Here is a 21515-nt window from a genome sequence, read left to right on the forward strand (position 1 = left end):
GCTGAGCAGAAGCATCTCTTTCTGTGCTGGAGAGATGCTGCTCCTAAGTGCCTTTTCCATGTCCCTGGAGGATATCTGAGCACCTCAGCACTTTGCAGAGCCTCCAGCACTGCCCTTCTCCCCCTGGGCCCCGCGAGGCTGCTGCTGCAAAAGCCATAATTCACCCTTTAATATTTTGATACTTAAACGTGACGGATTTCCCTTTTAGTGCGCCTCGGTTTGATCTGATCGAGGCACGGAGCTGGGCAGGTTTCCTGCATTTCAGATGATTTTGGTATAAAACATGCAAATCCCACAGTGCATTCCCCTGTTTCTGTGGCATTATGTCTGCAGAGCAGTGTCACGAACGATGACACCTCTTCACAGAAAAACAGAGAAATATCTTCTGCAGGATGTGAGATTTCTAACGAAAGCTTCCCTGTGACACGAGCTGTTGAACTGTCTCCATAGAGTTCTGATTTAATTTGAACTGTTCTTGCCACTCCATCACAAACAGCATCGTCCAAAATGCTAGACAATAATTAAATTTCAAAGGGAAATATTAATTAGTAAGGGCACAAGTGAGCTGCCTCTTCATTTAAAAATATTTCCTTGCCATTTATGTTCAGTACTTCTGAATAGCCCAGGAGTTGGAGAGATTAACAAATTATATTGAAGCCTCCTAATACTTTTGAGGTATTATCAGTGAAAGGACTCTCATCCAGTTTTACAGATGTATATTTTAAAAATGTTATCTTCCTATCTCTTACTATCTTCTTCATCATTCTCTTTGAACTAGACACCTTTCAAATATGTTCATAAGGTGGTGTTATTTTGAAGTATAAATCAAATTAACTCTGCCTTAAACCTATAATTTGAACATAATTAAAAAAAAAAAAGGAAATAATAATCAGAGATGAAATGGATGAAGAGGTTTTGCTTTCAACATGAAGAAACATGCTATTGTATTTTCAAAATCTGTGTGGTTTGGATTTATCCTGGACCTTCTTAAGGCAGGATAAATACATGATCTTTTTTTCCAAAATATATTTTGATATAGCTAAAGTATATTTGAGCTGTCCTCTGTCCTTCTCTCTTGCCCACAGAAGATGGGCTATACACATGCATATTTATTCAAATTTCTTTTTCTTGTAGACATTCCCGCAGCTCTTTTGTTGGCCAACTGTAAACTGATCACTTACAATTGTACTTGAGTGTTTAGTGACCAGAAAATGTACAAATGCTGCTGCTGCCAGAGTAACTGAAAGTGCACAAGCAGATTGAGGGAAATACTACAGGCAAAAATTAGCCATCATTAGTTACCCCTGCTAATATTGCAGAAAATTGAAATGCTTGCCTCACTGAGAATTGAAGAGCATTTCTGAAGTTTATCCAGAACAAAATATCTGACTTTTAAACACAAATAAGATATAAAGTGTCTCCGTGCATTGTCGGGCTGCACGGTAGCAGTTTGCAGGGAAATCTGCTAAAGCCCCTTTGTGGGAATCAATCCCAGGGAAATGCAACCCCGTTAATTATAATTTTAACAGCTTCAGATGCCACGTTAGGAGCGGCGGGGAGAGGAGAGGAGAGGAGAGGGAGCAAACTGGGTCTCTGCTCACAATGATAAACATAAGACCATAAATGTCAGACAAAGGCCAAGAACGATGCAGAGGACAGATTGCCGGAGTCCCAGCCTGAACGGAGGCAATGTTTGTTGGGTTGTGTTTGGGGGTTTTTTTTCCACCCTGAAAACACAGCAATAAGTGCAAAATGCAATAATAATCCTACAAAATACCTTTGCCCTCATAAAAGAGCCTAAGCTCCACCACTCTTTATGGTTAGGATATGGTCTGTATTTTATGATTCTTCCGTATTTTATGTTTCTTCTGTATTTTATGATTTTAACACTGTTATCTTGGAAGAAACAAATTTTCATGCAAGAAGATGCAGAGCAGCAGCTCATTCTCTGTTCAATTTGTTCAATTCAAAGAGATGCCCTTCTGAAGGTGTCATAGTCCCTTTTATCACTTCTCACATTTTCCAGCTCTCCCTCTTACATCCTCACTAACTTCACCCCAAACCTTCCTCCCAAAGCATTATTTTTCCCCCCAGAAAAATAACACAGCACCATTTTTGGTGCTGCAGCACCCTGGCAGTGCAGAGGTAACCTTGCCCCGATATTTTGGGTGTTTGCTGTAACCTTGCCCCGATATTTTGGGTGTTTGCTGTCGCAGATGACCTTCCCGCCGATATCTCTGTCGAGCGCGTTCCGGCAGCACCTGTTAGAAGTGCTACGGGCTTCCATGCACATGTGGCACCATATTGGAATGCTGCAGTTCATTTGGCAGGATGCAGGAAGGTAGGGGACGTGTTGCCCGATGTATTTCTGCAGCTCTGTAGCTGCTGGATCCAGGGAGGCTTTCGAAATATTTCGCGCAACGTCGAGGTTTAGGCTCGATAAGGTTTAAAATTGCAGAAGGTTCATTTTGGATCCTCATTACCCAAACCAACCAACCAAGGAGATAACATAGAAAAAACATTCCGTTCCCTTTCCTTTTTTCTTTTCTTTTTTTTTTTTGTTTTTTAAGATAATGCCACTATACACAAGGAAAGGTTAATAATTAACCATGGTGAAAACACCTTTTTAGCCGTTGTAGGAAAAATAAAATGCACAGCAATTCTGACGGTTCTGAAGCTGTTCTACTCCTTGTGAAAAATTAAAATGCACAGACCTCAGTACCTCTCCAAATGCCAAGGTTTCCAAACAATAAAAGAAAACTGCTAAAATAATTTCCTGAACAAACAAAAAAGCTCAACCTGTGTATCAAAGCTCATACATCTTACATGCTCTCTCGTCTCTTCCTATTTATATTTGGATTTCAGCACCTGACAGTACTACTGGTGCATTATTTTGTCTCTCTCTCTCACACTACAAAGATTTCTGTTATTTTATTGTAACGCTAGCAGATACGTCTGATTATTATTTCTATTAAACTTTGATTTGGAAGTGCAGGGAAAAGAAATATTAAATAACAAAAGCCACTTTAATCTTGCTTCCACAGGTAATTACTGATTTGGGAACCTTTTGTACATACACAACGTCCACTTTCACTGAGCCAAATGAACGGAAGATGTTGCACTAATCATATGGAGTAATTTGTATATAATCCTAAGGCATCCAAGGTAAATTGGATCCAAAGAAAAATTAGGAAGCCACAACAAAACAATCAACCCACGTCATGCTAAAATAAAGAAGGTTAACAGCAAATATAGTGCTGAGGTATTGTTTACCCCTACAAACTGTGTCTCTTGTACGCTCTTACACCTACACAGCTACAGCAACTCAGTTACTAAGAGGAAGGAAACGCTGTGCAATTATGTATTTAATATTTATACCTGAAAACACTGAGCAATGAGTACGAGGTTTTCAGAAAACACTATATTTTTATAATAATTTCATCCCAGGGTGCCTTTACTAAACTAGCAAGACAACAAGCAGAACTAATCCTGTATTGCTGTTGCTGCAGCCTCACCTCTCTGTCCACTCAGACTCTGCTTTACATCTTTAGGCTTAGTTTGTCTCTGACCTGAAATAACAAAGCTGTGAACTGTTAACCGGAGGGGGGAACCTCAGGCAGTCAACTTTTAATCTTCCAGCGTGGCAGTTCTTATTCTGTCAATAATAAACACATTTGTTAGCTATGCCTTGTGCAGCCTTGTGTGTGCATCTGTCCATCCCTGAGAGATGTATTGGCACTGGGCTATTAACAACCAATAATGCCACGTGAGCACAGCAGTGTTATTTAAAGGGAAAAGGGAAAAAAATAAAAAACAAAAACAAAAAGAGAAAAAATATAGGACTTCATATATGTAAAGATGAGAGCCAGAGATCTATAGTCCCCAGCTGATGGAGGAGAAAATGGAGAGGAGCAGAGTGGGAGGAACTCTCTGTGGTGTGGTTACATTATTGTGGCATTATATCGAGTTATATCATCACTTTCCCACTCCCCAGGAGTGGCACAGATGGGAGAGCGTGGTGGGAGAGCACCAGGAATAATGTTGGCGTGCATTGCTGCCGCGAGGTGAGGACGGGGGGCTGAGCTCCTCGCAGGTGAGCAGAAATCCACCAGGGGAATGCAGAGCTCCATCTCCAGCCTCCTTTTCCCCAGGATTTCCATGGCAGCCATGTGGCTTCTCCTCTGATCCCACCCCGCCACTGAGCCTCCCTGTGGCCCTTCACTGAGGACATGCTCTGCAAGGTTAATTTTTTCACGCTTCCTCTGTCTATTTTTTAATCTCCACTGTGATTCCCCGGGGGTAGAGCACAAGAACAGATAATTTTTTTTTTTTTTTTCCTGCACACTTCTCTACACATTTGAATTCATCTCCCACATCCCAGAAATGAAGGGACCGAGCCTAAAAAATACTTCCTCAACCCATTGCTTCAGTAAAGGTCTTTGCTGTGAGGACTTAGGAAACTCAAACCCATATTTTCTAGAAAAAAATATAGGGAGAAAAATGGCCAAAGGCCCTTGAATGGATATTCTCAGACTTATTGAAGCCAACTGGCTGAAGGATGCCAAGTCAAATTGTGTTACTGTCCACAGAGCCTGCTTCAACCAGCTTTTCTCAAGATACCCTTTCCACTTCTCAGAACAAGCAACAATTAGACTAAATCAGCTTAATCTCACAGATCCACACAATTTTGATCTAAACTACAGATAAAACTGAGCTGATAGGTGCTAAGGATGTTTTGTAATATTAATATGTGGCACTGGACTATGCGGCTTCACAGTAAAGTTCCCGTAATTGGAATTTTTATCCCCTGGAAGTCAGAAAAAATTATTGACAGTTTCTGGGTCCTAAATGCATCACCGTTTCAAGTAAAATAACAAGCTTTGCCTGGGGCTGCAGTTCATGCTATGTGATCACTTGATACTTTGTCTGTGTGGCTTCTCATGGCAAGAGAGAAAGGGAGAGACAGAGAGGAGCCTCCGTCGGAGGAGGAGGAGGAGGAGGGAGGCAACAGATCGCTTCACAAGCAATTATTATTTTTATTATATTATTTCAACATCGTGATAATTAATGACTGAACTTCCCAACATGTTTGTGTGAATTCAGCGTGCCGATAAGAACGGCTGCGTTGTGGGTGATTTATATTTGTCCCTGATTTTGATTTTTTTTTTTTTTGCCTGGGTGCTTCAGCAGCAGATTGCTGCTCTCTAACTGCATTACTGTGGGGTAACTGGGAAATGTTTTACAGGCAACTTCTGCCATTTAGCATACAACTGTAATATGGTTCTATTATCCATTTTCAATCAATATTTAACCTTTTCAATAAACAGCTTAAGTGTACCAAGCCAGAAGGAGGACAGCTAATTGCCACATGATATATTTGGTTTCCAGGTATACTCAGCTGGCTAAAGTAAAGTTAATTAGGTTATAGGTAGCACAGCAGCATTTAGAAAAATACATCTTCTGCCTCATAAACCTTTTGTTCAGTCAATAGCATCAACAAATACTTGCAGATGATGGCTGTAACATGATGACCATCACTTGGAGACCAGGGCTGTGAGTTCTGCCCGTGCAAATGGCCTGTATTACCAAAGGACATTATGGAAAATGATGGCAGTGAGTCGTGGTCACCACACAAATCCACTTCCAGCTTTGGTTTTCTGCTCAGGATCACATTTGTGAGCCCAGCTGTAGGAAAGCCAACTCCTTCTTGGTGACTTTATAATGTGTAGCAGAGGTTAGGTTTTTTTTTTGTTTGTTTGTTTCTGTTTTTTGTAGAAGATAAAACCCAAGAAATTAAAAGGCTTTATTGTTATACTATAAAAAAGCTCATTGTTTATGGCAACTTCACTGAAGCAGTATAAGCTTGAAAATACTGTTGTTCCTAATTAAAGGATGTTATTGTCCACTCTTCATATATGATTGCAGTTCCATTGCACCCCTCAGAAACCTTTCTGCTTTGCTATTGCAGTGCCCCAAACACCAAATTACTTAGAGAACAGTCTCTCTTGGAAATTCCTTCTTTCACTGGCAATCGTAACAGGTGTAAGGAGGTGATTTCAAAGGAGAAAAATAAAATTTAGAATTCATGATGTTAGTGTTAATGAAGAAAAAAAGGTAAAAATTTAGAAAATAAAGAAAAACAAAGGAAAATTTCCTAGAAATTGTTCCCATAGAGTTATTTCATTAACATTTCATCCCCTGTAGATGTACACTTTGTATTTGTTTATCTCATCTGGTTCTCACTTTTATGACATGAATTTTCATTTTTTTTTAAAAAAACCCTACTGCTAATAAACCCCAGGAAAAAAAAACAACATTCTAAGGACCAGTCAGAAAATCCTGATGAGAACACCTACCTTGACTCAAGCAAGCAGTTCTGTTCAGCAAAAAAAACCAGAAACAAAAACAAAAACCTGATTGCCACCCATTTAACTGACAGGAGCCTTTCCCTGGATCAAGCTTTAGATCCCTTGCTTATTTGCCAGTGAATACAGTATAATAGGGATTCCAGGGAAGTCAAATGGCAAGCCAGGCAGTGATTTCAATGAGCCCCAAACTAGGCCCTGAATGATCAACACTGATCCTTATTATCTGAGGGTAATAATGTGCCCCTCTAGTTTACCCAAAGTGGCTGCTCTGAATATGCTATAGTTTCACCAGGAGTGAACGAATGCATCTGTCTTCATGAATGGTGATTAAAAAAAAAAAATGCAAATCTCCTTACATCTTTTCTTCCTGACATTAGGTCATTGCTTTATGGCCTTCTTTTCATTTGCACATCCATAGTAATTTCTATTTTGGGCCGCTATTGAAAATATGAGATTCACTGGGTCCAAATAGACATTCTTATAATAAGCAGATTGTACCGAGCTACAAAAGCTGCAGTATAATAAAACAAATTGTATGAATGTGAGAAGAATGTGTAAAGAAGTTTCATCATAAAAAAATGACCAATAACATTAAGATGTTTTGTGCGAGGAAAACACTCCAAGCACTGTTCTTTGTTACTGTATAAAAAGCCTTTTAGCAATTGCTGTTCCTTGACACAGGGTCTTTATATGGGGAATAATTTATTGCCATACCTGTAACTGAAATAATGACTAAATCATTTTCAAAAAAAAAAAAGTCTCATAGCTCCAACAGAGTAAATCTTCTACAACTTGCTGCAGTGCTAATCGTAAGCATGTTATACAGTAAGTTTGCCTGAAGCTAAGTTAAGCAGGCAGATTAGGACTGTAATATAGTATCAGGGCTCATAAATCAAGTGTGCTTGCAGATTTTCTTTCACTTACTGCTCCTTCTTACAGTTCAGACAAGTCATAATTACACATCAGTAGGCATTGTGAACAGAGGAATGAGCTACAACATAACGCACAATAAACCCTGTCATATAAAAGCAAACTGGATAAAATAACAGAAGCAATACTCCATTTTACAACATCACACTAAAGAATTACACCACGCCATTGTGTAATATTCTGATCAATCAGGAGCCCATCCACAATTGACAGTCCCAGGAGGCTAAAATTTACTATTCAAAGAAATTTTCCATTCGTAATTATTATTATTATTAAAATGATTATTATGATTATAATATATGGTGAATGAGAACTTAAAAAAGCCAGAGGTTCAAAATAAGAAGTGCTGGGTGCAAAATACAATTAAAGATATTTTCCTAAAGCTTCGCAATGCAGGCGAGCTTTTGACAAATAATAATGGGGAAGAGGTAAATGATTTTTCATTCATATTTTGTGAGCATTATGACACTGAGCACAGGTACTGTGTGCTATCTCCTTTACAGCAAAGCTGGGCTGACTGATGTCTCCTCGTTATTCCAGGGCTTAGAATGAGATCAAAGGTGCTCCGGCTTTAGCGTGTGACATTAGCGGAACACTGGAAATGGGATTTGTAGAAATGAGAAAATACAAAATACTGGGTGTTTTAATCCCGGTGAAACACTTCCCAAAGAACCAGGGTGCAGCAGGTAAATGGCAACTCCTGCACACAGGCACATGGGGGGTTCCTGCTTTCTCCCCTGGAAAACTATCCAACATTTTCACTTTTTTGTATGAAGAGAGAAGAGAGCTGCCCCTGATTTCACTCACACAACTCTTTTGTTGCCAGATAATTTGAATTGTTGCCAGATAACTTATACGGCAGCCCTGTGGTTCATCCTTTGCTGCATTCCACCTCCAGGTAATTTCTCCACACATGATTATAATCAAGTCCCCATATTTGTGCCTTGATAGAAGATGTCAGATTTGTGCATGGGGAGGTACACAGAAAAGACAATTCTGCTCCCAAAAAGGCAAGCTCTTGGAAGATTGGCCAAGAAGACAATTCTGCTCCAAAAAGGCAAGTTTTTAGAACATTGGCCAAGTATTCATCTTGGGTTGGTTCAGATAAGTAAAATTCACCCCTGCTAATGACATTTCAACAGAATTTAATATTTTTTATTTTTCAATAAAGTTGATTTTTACTAAAGGCATACATTAAGCTCTACTGCTCTTCTTTTCTCTTCATGTTGGGATTTATGATCCTAAATAATTTGATGTGTTTTTAAAATGTCTGGCAGCATGGCAGCTGAAAAAAGGGGATTCTGTGGTATTTATCTTTTTTACTGTGGATTATGTCCTTTCTCCTTCAGGGGAGAAAAAGGAAAAGGAAAAGGAAAAAGAAAAGGAAAAGGAAGAAAAAGAAAAAGAAAAAGAAAAAGAAAAAGAGAAAAAGAAAAAGAAAAAGAAAAAGAAAAAGAAAAAGAAAAAGAAAAAGAAAAAGAAAAAGAAAAAGAAAAAGAAAAAGAATAACCTCATCAAAAACACCAGGAAATTTAAACCTGAAGATACATCAAATCTGGCATCTTATCCACATGGAACTTCTTCTGAATGAGATGCCAGATTCTGAAAATCTTTTCCAGCTTGTCCTGTTCTTTGCTGCATCCCCCTCTGAATCAGTTGCCTTTCCTCAAGACTCAACTGAGAAAAGTTTTGATATTTTTGATAAGAGAAAGGGTAAAGATTTGAATGAAATTTGGAGAGTAAAGTGAGCAGATACAGGCTTAACCAAGGAACTCTTTATGCATATTAATTTTCCTTTACAAAATGCAAAAGGGTGTTTAGTTAATTTACAGAAAACAGATTTCTGAACACGGTGCCCTTCTATGTCCTCACCACCTTCTGTGTCCTCACCACCCTTCTGTGTTCTCACCATTCTTCTGAGGCCACCCTTGCTCTGCACATTATCCAGAAAGTGCTTTTATCTGATGGCTTCAGTTGTCTTGTCTCCAGAAGTGCAACAATAATAATTTTATTTCCCTGCAAACCATCCCTGCTGCTGCTCTGGTGCCACACATCCTCTCAGAGCTCTTGGACAGAGGACTCCAGAGGGACAGTGACCACCCTGGTGCCAAGTCCACCTTCTGCACAGAAACATTTGCTTTTAACAGGCATCAACTTCTCTGTCAAAGCTTCCCACGCACCCCCCTCCATCGGATCTGGAATTTGTGGCAGGCACACAGCAAGGGAATGGTCTCCCCCAGCAAGAGGGCTGAGGGGCACTAGGGGAATCAGGAGCTGGAGGAGAAGTCAGACATTCAAAAGCAAATCACCTCAAACCATCAGGCTGTTTTTCCTCTGATGTCACCCTAATTCCTATGATGTGCGGTGAACATCCTACTCAATCAACATTATTAAAGGTGCTTCATTATTTCTGTGATTATCTGGGAGACAAAAGGCTGGTTTAAAGCTGTCATGTGCAGCAAGGCATTCCAGCAAGCAGGATGGGAGCAGATTTCCCACTGTGTTGCACCTCAGTCCACTCTGAAGTCCTTGGCCACATCCTAAGATCCCTACTCTATCCTCACACACTCAATCTTTCCATAAAACAAACAGCTCTTGTGCCCTCAGCTAGTTGTGGACTCAGTGTAGAGACAGAGTCCAGCTGCTGGGGGTTTTATTTTCCTCTTTTTTAGGGAAACCTATCAATCTGCCTGTTATAACCCTTGTTTTGTGTTGGCATTCATGTTTTCTGTGGACATTTTCTCTCTGCAGCTCTGACAACAATTCCAGCATGGTTTGAGTCAACACAACACTGAGGGCTGGAGATTTTGCCTGAGTGTGGGGGACTCTGCTTCACTTTTTTTGTTTTTCACTTTTTGTTTCAGAATCCAAAGTACTAGGATCCAAAAGGTGGTGGGCTAAAAAAACCCCTGACACTGAAGAGCTGCATGAAATTCTGCAAAGTTGAATTTAGAGACACTAAATTCAACTTAGAGACACTGAACTTGTCTTACTGCCTGTCACTGGAGTAGGCAAGAATCTGAGTCAGCGTTTCATTCCTGGAGTATTTTAGTGAGTGTTCTGTGCTGATGGAATTGATACTTTTTGTAAAGTTCATGAAGATGATTTGAAAAGTCTGAAGAGCAGAAAACAAGGAATGCAGTGTTTAACATTCCTGCTTCACAGTAGGACAAGAAGAGGGCAGTTTTGCCATCTGCAGTATGGGTATAAATTCTGTGTGAGGGGCTGATTTGGTCAAGCATCATTGCTCCATCTCTGCATGTGTTCAAGCCTAGGCTGGATGGGGATTGGAGCAACCTGGGATGGTGGAAGGTGCCTCTGTCCATGGCAGGGGTGCAATGAGATGATCTTCAGGTCCCTTCCAACCCAAACCAGTCTGGGACTCTCTGTTTCTCCGAATTTGAGCTTATCTTTCTGTACTTCAGTGTAATTTTTGAGGTCAGATGTCCCAGAGGGATGAAGCACAATGTGTTTTATCCAGAGTGGGGAGGTCACCCAACCAGCTCTTTGTGTGCTTTTGCCAACAGAGAGGGTCTGCTCGAGTTTTACGATAAAGACAAACATATTAGCAAGCCCATGAATCAATATTGTTTAAATAGTGTACCAGAAGGTTCACTGTCAATCACTAGTTTCTGAAAGTTGTTCATCCCAACTGTTAGGTGAATACTGAATATATTCACAGAAGTTTGGATCTGTTCATGAATAATTCATGGAAGGAAAAAAAAAAAAAAACTGATCAATTTGCAATTAATAATGATTCAGCTTCTCCCACCCATACTCACCCAACACAACACTTTAAAGGGCTTACCCCTCTACTGCATCTTGAGTCCATACACCTCCCCTGAATCCTGATGGAAGCAGGCTCTGCTCCTATCTCCACAATAAATAATTAATCATCTTCTTTCTTAACAAAGCTCTGTGGAAATTTCAAAGCTTTAGCTGAGGTATGCAAAATAAAAATCTTCCTAACACACCCAAAAAGCCCAAACTTATTGAAATGACTCCATGAGGTACTGATAACTCATTTCTCTTCCCTCAGCTCCTGAAAATTGGAGAATTCCCTTATATGTATCACAAAACTCTTCAAATTCTTGTTGTTCTCTCTTTCTCCTTCTACAGCACAAATAATTCCAACCATGGCAACATTCTGACCAACATTTCCTCTCAAAGTTCAAGGAAATTAAAGCATCTAACTTCATCAGGTGCTTTTTCTCAGGTTCTAAGCTCACACTTTCATCTTTAGCATTTCTAAAAGTAAAATTTTTTAAGCCGCTTGTAATTTTAAATTAGTAATATCATATAGTAATCCCATTGGGAAAGAGAAAATAATTAATTGCATGGATTTGGATATTCTGCTGGCTTAGTCACCCTTGAAGGAAGAGGACTGGTGAAACTAAATAAAACTAAATTTGTGAATTTAAGAATTTAGAGAAAAACCTACTAAATTGCAGCTACAGTTGCCAATGAGGGTAAGTTTTTAGCCAGGGTGAAAGGAGAGATAAGATGCTAAAAATCTTATTCTGTCATTGTGTAAGACAACAGCAGAACCTACCAGTTCTATGAGTCCTTTTCAAAGAAATAAGAAATGTCAAACTTAAGTCTGCATTCCAAAAACTCTTTATATTCTAAATTCCCATTTCATAAGCTAAAATGGTAATTTTCTATTTTTCACATGTTCATCTTCATTGAGTTTCTAGAAAAAGCACGTTTTCTTAGGTAAAAATAATAATCAAGAGAAGCCAGATGATCTTTAACTTCAGTGCTTTTAAAGAATGCATAATGAGGTGTATTGTTTAGTGCCAGACACCTCATTAATTTGGGCTCTTTTTATTTCATTTTGGGCTTTCTTTTTTCCACCTTACCCTGAGAACAGCACTTATAGATGATATCTTTTCATTCTGTAAAACAACATAATTGCCCTGTAGCTGGCAGATATCAACCTACTACCCAACCTGTAAAGAACTAACCCAAAATGAGGTGAATTTAATCCAGAAATGGCAAAAAGGAATGGAGAAATTCTCCACCTGTGCGGGTTTTCATTGCACAAACCAGCCAAACAACACAGCAACGCTGCCCGTTTCCATCTCCTTTTTGGATTCCCAGGACCAATACAAATCCTGTGCCTCTCAAAAGATGAATTCAGACCCCACATGTGTGACTGGTCTGGCCTGAACACCCAGCTGCTGCTGAGATCAATGGCAGGGATCTCTTTATTCCCTCACTCCTCCAGATGAGGTCTCCATGAAATATTGCCACCCGCAAGGATGCACTGCACTGCTTTGTGCTGAGATATGCCCTGTCCCGAGCAGAGATCCATCATGCAGCTCTTCCTGCTGCTGCTGAGGGAAATTTGGCATTTTCAGTGTTTCCCAGCAGGTCTCTTCACGTGAGAGTTGTCACATCAGCCCAACAGCGCTGAGTTTCACTGCTGCACCAATGTCTCAATTGCCCTTTTGCGTTGCAAGATCCCAAATATCCCGTCCATTATCGGAGCAGAAGGGCACGTACTGCCACAACAGGTGGTTCTCCAGGGTGATGTTTACTCAAGCTGCAGCAGAAATCATTAGCAGGCTGAACCCAAGCTTTCAGAAGTGAGGAACAATGCAAAGTTTCAGTAATGAAGTGCACTAACACAGGATCTCCTCATTCATCTGGAGCCAGGAGCCTGCATCGTGTTTTTCTGCGTGCCTATTTTTCATCAAACACCATACAATCTTTACTTGACTATACTGTATATCTTTCCTGCCTAGTGGGAACCCTAATTTGCTTTAAATTGCCAAAGTGCTCATTATGGAATGCTTAGTAGCTAGAGTTTGTACATAATATTTGAAAATCAGCCTTAATTTTTCTGCCTGAGATGAACACTTGGATTTCAGAGTAAACATAATCAGAGATTTACACAAACTCGCTGAACCCTGTTTATTATATTTGCCTGGAATAGCTACAAAAGAGGTCAGAGGTCCAATGTCTTCCTGCAGAGACAGATCATGTTCTAGCTGGTAGTGAGGAGGAAAAAAACAGTAGGTGATGCTTTAATGAATGGCTTATCATGTGGAACACGCCATGTGATAATAGCAGTGCTGGTAAGGAAAGAAGGAAGTAAAAAATAAAAAGGCTTTTTTGCTAGGTTTACATTGCTTGAAAGCTCCCATTTCCACAGGAGCAGATGAAGAGGGTTTATTAAGAATATGCAGTAAAATCTGCAGCAAGTTGAAAGGAGCTTTGAACTTTTTGTTTAAACATTATTTTGGGAATTGAGATGGCATTGCCCTGACTACACAGAAACACATATGGGAATAATTTCTGATTTTGTGTGTCAATTTTTGGTATCATTCTGAATGAAGTGACCTTCCCTAAGAACTCAGCTCAGAAAATAAGGAAATGAGGGTCACAAACAGATTGTTCCAAACACTAAAGGAATAGTCAATGCACTAAGTTACAACTTGAATTTTGTTTACAAAAGGTTCTCAATTAGGAGCTGTGAAAATGCTTGTTCCTTGAGACTAAAAATTATGGGGATAGAATGGTCCAGCTCTTCCAAAAAAAAGCATTTCTGCTGCATGGCATGGGCTGATCTACATCTTAAAGCAGCTGATAGGCAGCCTTATGCAGCTCTTTTTTCTATAGATCTTCCTTCTGAATTACTCTTGTCCTTTGAAAGAAACGGATTCAACACTGGAACAAAAATGTGCCTATCCCCAGTTGTGGCTTTCCATTTATTATTTTAAGCAACTGTTCTGAGCTCCTTTTTTTTGAAGCGGGAGTCACAAAATGTTCTTTCCACCGTTTATCCAGAAAACAGAGCCTTGAAAAATAGCTTGCCAGCACAAAAAATGCCAAGATGTGGTGGCTCTGATTACTAATAATTTTGATGAGCCTGGCCCATAGATCTCACTGTAAAGAAAACATAAAATTATAGAATCATTAAGGCTGGTAAAGACCTCCAGGATCATCAAGTCCAACTTTCAACAGAAGAAAGCCACAGCAGCTGGTAGGATGTTCAAAAAATATTTAGGAACCATGGATTTCTAATTCTCCCTTGAAACCAGAGGAAATAAGGTGCCTAAGTGAATACAGGCTTCTATTTATTAGAGGAAAAAAAAAAAAGCAGCAAATTTAGTATTCATTTTGGGAGATCAACCCTTTGGAAAATAGAACATTCAAATCCAAATTTTCCATGGCCACCTGTACCCTGTTCAAGCTGAAGTGTCCCTCCTTATGCTCTTGCCTTGCAGCATCTTGAGTAATAAGAACTAAATGCCTGGGTTAATAGAGTAATTAATTCTGATTTACGTAGGACAACCCTCCTGCAGTGCAAACCTCTGGCTGGAATCTGAATGGTGTGAGAAGAAATTCCCCACGGAGAGCAGGGGAAGGCAGGGATGGGCAGCAGAGCTCTGAACTGCCCTGCACATCCCTTCTCTCCCAAACAGGAGATCTTGGCCACATCCTGCTGGGCTCATGTCAACAGGCAGCATCAAATCCTCTCCCTGGGGCGTAGAGGCTGATGAGGAAGTGTCCTCTTTCCCTACTTTTTTTGTGAAATGATGGGAAGAAGCATCATCCTCCCCTGCGCGATTCTGTGCTGTTCATCCCTTCCCAGCCCCTGCCTGCAGAGCCCAGGCAGCCCTGCAGGAGGGACTATCCTGATTTAGCTCCTGGCTGCTCCTAAAAAGGGGAATTTTTGGTCCTGACCCAACCCTGAGAAAGCAAACCAAACCCTTGGGGAACACCAAGGAGCAGACACAACCTGATCCAGAGGCAGTGGAGCTTGGGTTTAGAGCAGCCTTGCAGAGTCAGAGCAAAAAGGTAAATTCACATCACCATTTAAGATGGGATTTAATCTGAAATATTCTCTGTGGCTTTGATTTGTCAGGCATTCATCTCTTGCTCAGCAATAAGTTCTACATGAAATTCTGGTGTTCTGTGCTGCTTTAGAAAGTTACCTACAGGAAAAAACACAGAAAGAGTGGCTGCTGATGCCTCTGGAAGTTGATCCCTGCTGGCGGCTGCTCAGGATGTGCAGGGTGCTGTCACAGGGCTGGCAACCTCAGCTCCCTTTGCAGAAGAGCCCATCCTGTCACAGACACATTTATGAAAAATCCTTTCCTTAGGCTTTTTTCTCCTGAGAAGCTGAGAGGCCTCAGGAACAAAATGTGACCAATGGTTATCTGCTGCTGTGGAATGCAACAAGTGGATCTGTGATTGGGCTCATGTGGTTGTTTCTAATTAATGGCCAATCACAGTCAGCTGGCTCGGACTCTCTGTCTGTGACACAAGCCTTTGTTATTCATTCTTTCTTTTTTTATTATTGGCTAGCCTTCTGATGAAATCCTTTCTTCTATTATTTTAGTATACTTTTAATATAATATATATCATAAAATAACCAATCAGCCTTCTGAAACATGGAGTCAGATCCTCGTCTCTTCCCTCATCCTCAGACCCCTGTGAACACCGTCACACTATCCCACCCTGAAACACAGCAAGCCTTGGGATCATTGCCCTAAAAGCAAAGATTTACTGATCCATGTTAATGCAAGGTGTAACTCCAGCAAAAAGTAAGGAGAGGAATGAATCTGGCCCTTGCTTGGCAGAACTCAGGAACACAAGTTATGCTACCTTCAAACTCCTCTTACAGGTGTGTCTACTACAAGTTAATCTCATTAATGGGTGTAATTAAGATAAATATTTAAAATTATAGTCTCCTCCTGGTATCAATAAGCCAACACAGATTTGCATTTGGCTGTCACTGATCAGTTAAGAGCTCTTACAACGCTGGGCACAGGTGGGCACAGGGTGTGTGAGGTGTGCTCATGGCCCTGGGTGCACAAACCACTCCCAGGTCAGTATTTGCCTGTGACACTTGCTAGACCTGGACACAGGAGCCACAGAGCAGCCACATTCCTCCTCCAGTGGTCTCAGCTTCACTCTGAGGTAACTTTATGTTTTTATTTTACAATGGATGGATTTTTGAAACCCAGCTCTAATTTCTCCTCAAGGAACAAGGCATGCCTTCAGGTGTGCAAGACTTGCACAGCTGAGTGCAGAGCACATGCAGGCAAACAGAGACGTTCACAGACTCAGTGGCTGCGGCCACTGTACCTGCTGCTGGCCCACTCACTGGATTTGGCACTGTGAGGATTGACAGAAATGCACGGAGCTTCAAAATTATCTCCTCAGAAAGTTAAAAAAAACCCCAAGAAATAATCCCAACATGTACAAGTTAGAGGATCACAAAATCCTGGAATGCTTTGGGTTGGAGAGGACCTTAAAGGTCATCATATTCCAGCCCTTGCCATGGGCAGAGACAGCTTCCAGTAGACCAGATTGCCCCAGTCCCTATCTAACCTGAATCCTCAGCTTGTAACTTCACTCTTGTTAGCTGGAGCAACTCTTTTCAGTCCTCCTTGTAGAGATTCTGTGCCTGAGAATGCCACACCCAGGCCCAGGGGTACCAAAGGGACATTTACAAAGGCAAAAAAAGAAACTATGCCATTTTCTGTCCAACCCCTTGTACTACATATGCATTCACACTGATGTCAATAACAAAAAAACCCAAACATTTCACAAAGATGCTCAATATTCCCAAATCCCAATGCAAACATTCCCACATTATTTTTCTCTCTGCTGTCCCAAATTGTCTTGGAATCACAGGGACTCCTTTAGGTTGGAAAAAACCTCTAAAATCATCGAGTCCAGCCATTTCCCCAGCACTGCCAAGTCCTTCCTGTGTCTACCCACCACCCTGCTGCAGTATTTTCTGGGGATTCCTCTCTGAGCACAGCACTTTTCTCTTTGGCCCATCAACACCCAATTTGTATCTCCTTGTCTTCTATTTCAGGGTGAGAGTTTTTGGGACAGAGACCATCTTTTTATGAGCGTGCCCAGGGCAGGGAGGTCCAGGTTTGCAAATAGGCTTCTGACAGCTTGTTCGTATAAAAAATAACTGCAACCACAACAATATATCACACAACTGCTCTGACATGGACTTTTGCCACATCTCAGCCAAGTATTTCTTGGAAATTTGAAGCAGTATAGAAGAGTTAAAGTGCTGAAAAGCAAAAAAAAACTTAGTGTTGGTAACACCACCTTCAACCCACACAACTTTTCAGTGAGTTTCTTAGGATATCAGACAAGACTTGTTTTTTTTTTTCAGCAGATGATCAAGGCCCTGCCTGCAACAAATAAATAAAATTCCTCCTGTTATTTGCAATGGAAGGTTCTAATTTGCTTATTACTTTGCTTATCTATTAATTGAGATAATTATCTGACACCTGCCAACAGCAGATTGTTCTGACAGATTTTTATTGGCTGAGATCAATTTGTTACTTACCATCTGTCCAGCTAAAGGTGGTTTACAGGTCAACAAGCTGGTGAGCTTTGGAAAATCTTAAAATGATCTTGAGCAGTATCCTTCCTGAACTAATTTCATTTTAATCTCCCGTAAAGCACATGAAAGGATGGACTTGAAAATTAGCTTTCAGGCAGAGAAGAGAAAATAATTTGCCTTTCTTTTCTGTGATCTTGCATGATCTATTTTTTCTGAGGTTTTCTAAAATCCCAGGTGAACCCGTGAGCTGGTAAGTTGCTGTATGACACTAAAAACCTCTGGACAAGGCAAAGAAAAAAGCCAGATATGGTCCAACCACCATGGATGAAGGGAGAAAGAAATCAATTTCTCCCAACAACAACAAAAATTGATCCATTAGCAGTTCAGGAAGTACTTTTTGTGATGTCCTTTCTTCTTTGCTTGTGGGTAAAGACTCTTCCCTCCCAGTGAATTTTGGTAGTTTGGATGTCTCAGAACGATTTCCATGCTGCCTCATGGAAATGATGGTTTGGGTTTGGGTTGAAATGAATCTTATAGACCATCCAGTTCCAACACCATTCCAAGGGCAGGGAAACCTTCCACTAGATCATGTTTCTCCAGCTTCCTTATCCAACTTCATGCTCCATCTCCTTTGTGTCACACCATCCAGTTTGACCATTTTGAGAGCTGGACAGAAGCATTCCCCAGCATCCCCTTTCTTTTTCCTCTGCAGAATTTCCAGCACAGGTCTCAAATCCACCTGTGGATGCAATAAGGATTTCTGCCATGCACAGCTCTGATGGATTTATCTGTGGTGTTTGTACTTTGTTGGCCACGTCTCTGGAAATGCTGGTAGGCCTCTAATGGCTGCTGGGAAATTCCAGGCCTCTGGATTGCTATTTTATCCTAAGTGCCAAAAATCAAAAAACTCTGCTCTTGGTGTTCTTCTGGATCAAGTTTTTCTTTGTGCTTCTGTATCCAACCAGGTTTTGACAGAATATGATGAAAAATATTTAAATTGTTCATAACAGAAAAGTATCATTCAGATTTTACTCTAATTTTACTTCTGAGCTGTCAGTGGTAAAATATAAACATCCCATCACTCAGCTAATACTTTTTAGAGTTTCAAGAACCATTCTGATGCCTTTTCAAAGCATTCTGAAAAAGGGGAGGGAGCTGACAGCCCCTACTGCAGGATGCATCAAATGAAGCCATTCGAACTTAAAAACTTCTCGGGGCTCCAGAAGTGAAAGCGAGCTTTAAACGAGTGCACTGGATTACACAGGAGGCTTCTTTTCCTCCAAGAAACCCATCCTAGTAGTGCCAGGAGAGCTTCCCAATGATTATGGATCATTTAAAGATAATGGCACTGAAAGTCCCCAGGACAGCATTTTGTGTCAGCACATCCTTCTCCAGAACCTTTCCGATTGTCGCGCAAATGCTCGAGCTGCTCCTGTTGTGCTCAGATCGCTCCTCAGCGGGTGCTGGGTCTGCCGTGGTAATGTGGTGGGACACCCAGCCAAGGCTTCAGAAGCACCAGAAAATCCTGGAAACCAAGCCCCTGGTGATAATTTTTTTGTTGGAGAGATGGGGGCTGCGGAGGCTGCAAGCGGCAGTCGGTTTTCTATGTTGAATATTGCAGCCATTTTAAACTAAACATAAAATTGTCTCCAGAGCACAGCTCTGTAAGTCACTCAGAGAAAAATGGCTCTGCATTCCAGTGCACGATTTAATCTGCAGTATATGTATGTTTATAAATGTATATTATGCATGGGATTTTTTTTCCCCCTAAAATTTTCAAATCATATGGGGTGTCAGGCTGAGATATTACGTGTTACAGTTGTAAGCTAGAAATAAACTGAAAACATGTTTTAATGAAAAGATATGAAACAGAGGACAAACTACTGCCTACATTGGTGGCTGTAAAAGGTGCAAATATAAAACACCTTTCCAAAACTTGCTCTTTAATTATTTCTGAATGAATATACTGTGACCTTCTTCAAATAATCATAAACTCATCAGTGAATTTTACTGAGCTGGTCCTCCAAAAGTCAAGAATTTTCTGAGAATTTCCAAAAGCCTGGTGTTACTCATTATCAGTTTGAGGAATTGATCCCCCTGGAAATCAAATATGGTCTCTCAAAAATGCCCAGTGTATCTGCTGCTCGGCCAAGATCCCAGAAAAAGTCTTGATGACACCTTGTGCAGAGATGGATTGCAACAGGAAATGAAGAGCTCTGAACCTAATGGTTGGAAATCCCTGCCTGTAATTCGACATCTGAATGTGCAACTGGAGCCAGTGACATCTGTGTGTTCCCAGCATCTGTGGAAACCAGGAAATCTGTGGAAACCAGGCTACCTTCATTATTAAGGACCCAGACTCAGACCCCGCTATCGATATTTTGAGCTAGGATTTCAACCTCCACAACTGGGCTTTGAGCCTGGTGATTTTTTTTTTTTTTTGGCCCAAAGAACGAAGTCAAAAAACTCTTCCTGGAGTCTCCTCTGCTCGTTTATCACAACCTACTCCACCTCCTGCATACCAGCTTAATTTCATTTCAGTTTCCAGTTTGATGTGCACGGCGGGGATCTCTTTCCCAGGCAAGAGGCAATATGAGGTGAGAAGAAGAGCATGCTGCCAGCACAGGTATAGGCCTGCATAATGGAGCTGTGACACTCTCAAAGAGGCTTTTCCTTTTAACAACTCTCCGAGTTGGGAGCGAAAAGACATAATGCAGATGGCATAATTGAAGTGGGAGAATGAAACATTAAGCATGCACAGAAGGGATTAGAGAGGAAGACTTTTGGGGTTATTTAATTTTGGCTCAGTTGTTATCTAATAGTTTTTGTCAGGAAAAAACGTTAAGGCTCCTTGCAGGTCCAAGGGAAAAAAAAAAAAAAAAACTAAGGAAGATTATTACCTGCCTAGAAGTATGTAAAACCTTGTAAAACTATCAGACTTGAGAGAATTTATTCTTTATTATGTGATATCATGTTCTACAAAATATCTCTCCTTGCACAGCTCTCTCAGGTCTCCTTTCTTCCTTTTTATAGACCTGTCAATTCTGGGAATGATCTAATCATGATGAGGATTTAAGGTATGTATATGCATTGTACTGAATGCTAACAATTCATGAGCCCCTGGTTTCAAAGATCTTCTCTGTGAAGCTGAGCAGTTCAAAAAGGAATGCCTAACATAAAAAGCCTTATATTTAACTCCTAATGAAATCATTAAAGAGCGACCAGGCGTGATTGCAAATGTTAATTTATCAGATCTCACACCTGCCACAAGTATGGAGAACAAAGCAGGGGATATTTAAACACCTTTAAGGTCTCATTAATTGAGGTAGAAAATAAAGCATTAAAGAGATTTCAAAGGCTGGCCGTGCTCCTCCAAGACAAAGGGATCAATTTTGCACACACCTTGCTGAAGGAAAGTCCTTCTAAAATCACGGGGAGTTTTGCCAGAGAAAAGCCTGCAGGATCTAGTGAAAAATCAGGCATACTCAGAGCTTTTCTGCTGGATGAGGAGCCCTGGTGTGTGCTAACAACACGACCAAAGGCACGGCAGCTCCTGCTCCATGCCTGTGGTATCGGTTACCTACACAACTCCAGGAAGAATACATATGAGGATAAGGAATAGTTGTTCTTTATTCCTGTCAGTAGGTTCTGCCTTTGACTCTGCTGATCAATATCAGCCGTGCATTGGTTACTATGGGAATGAGCCCTTCCTGCACTCAATAAACCCCAAGTTCCTTTTTTTTACAAAGGTGAGCAAAATACTTTTAAAAGAAGGTTTTATCTGCTTTGTGCCTTGGGGGACTCTGCAGACATCACTTTAAAGGTACTTGGGCACTTTGAAATGCAGAATATTATGATCTAGCTTTGGGCAAGTAAAGACTTAAAAC

The sequence above is a fragment of the Agelaius phoeniceus genome, chromosome 7 (genome assembly GCF_051311805.1).
Source record: "Agelaius phoeniceus isolate bAgePho1 chromosome 7, bAgePho1.hap1, whole genome shotgun sequence".
Classification (NCBI taxonomy): Eukaryota; Metazoa; Chordata; class Aves; order Passeriformes; family Icteridae; genus Agelaius; species Agelaius phoeniceus.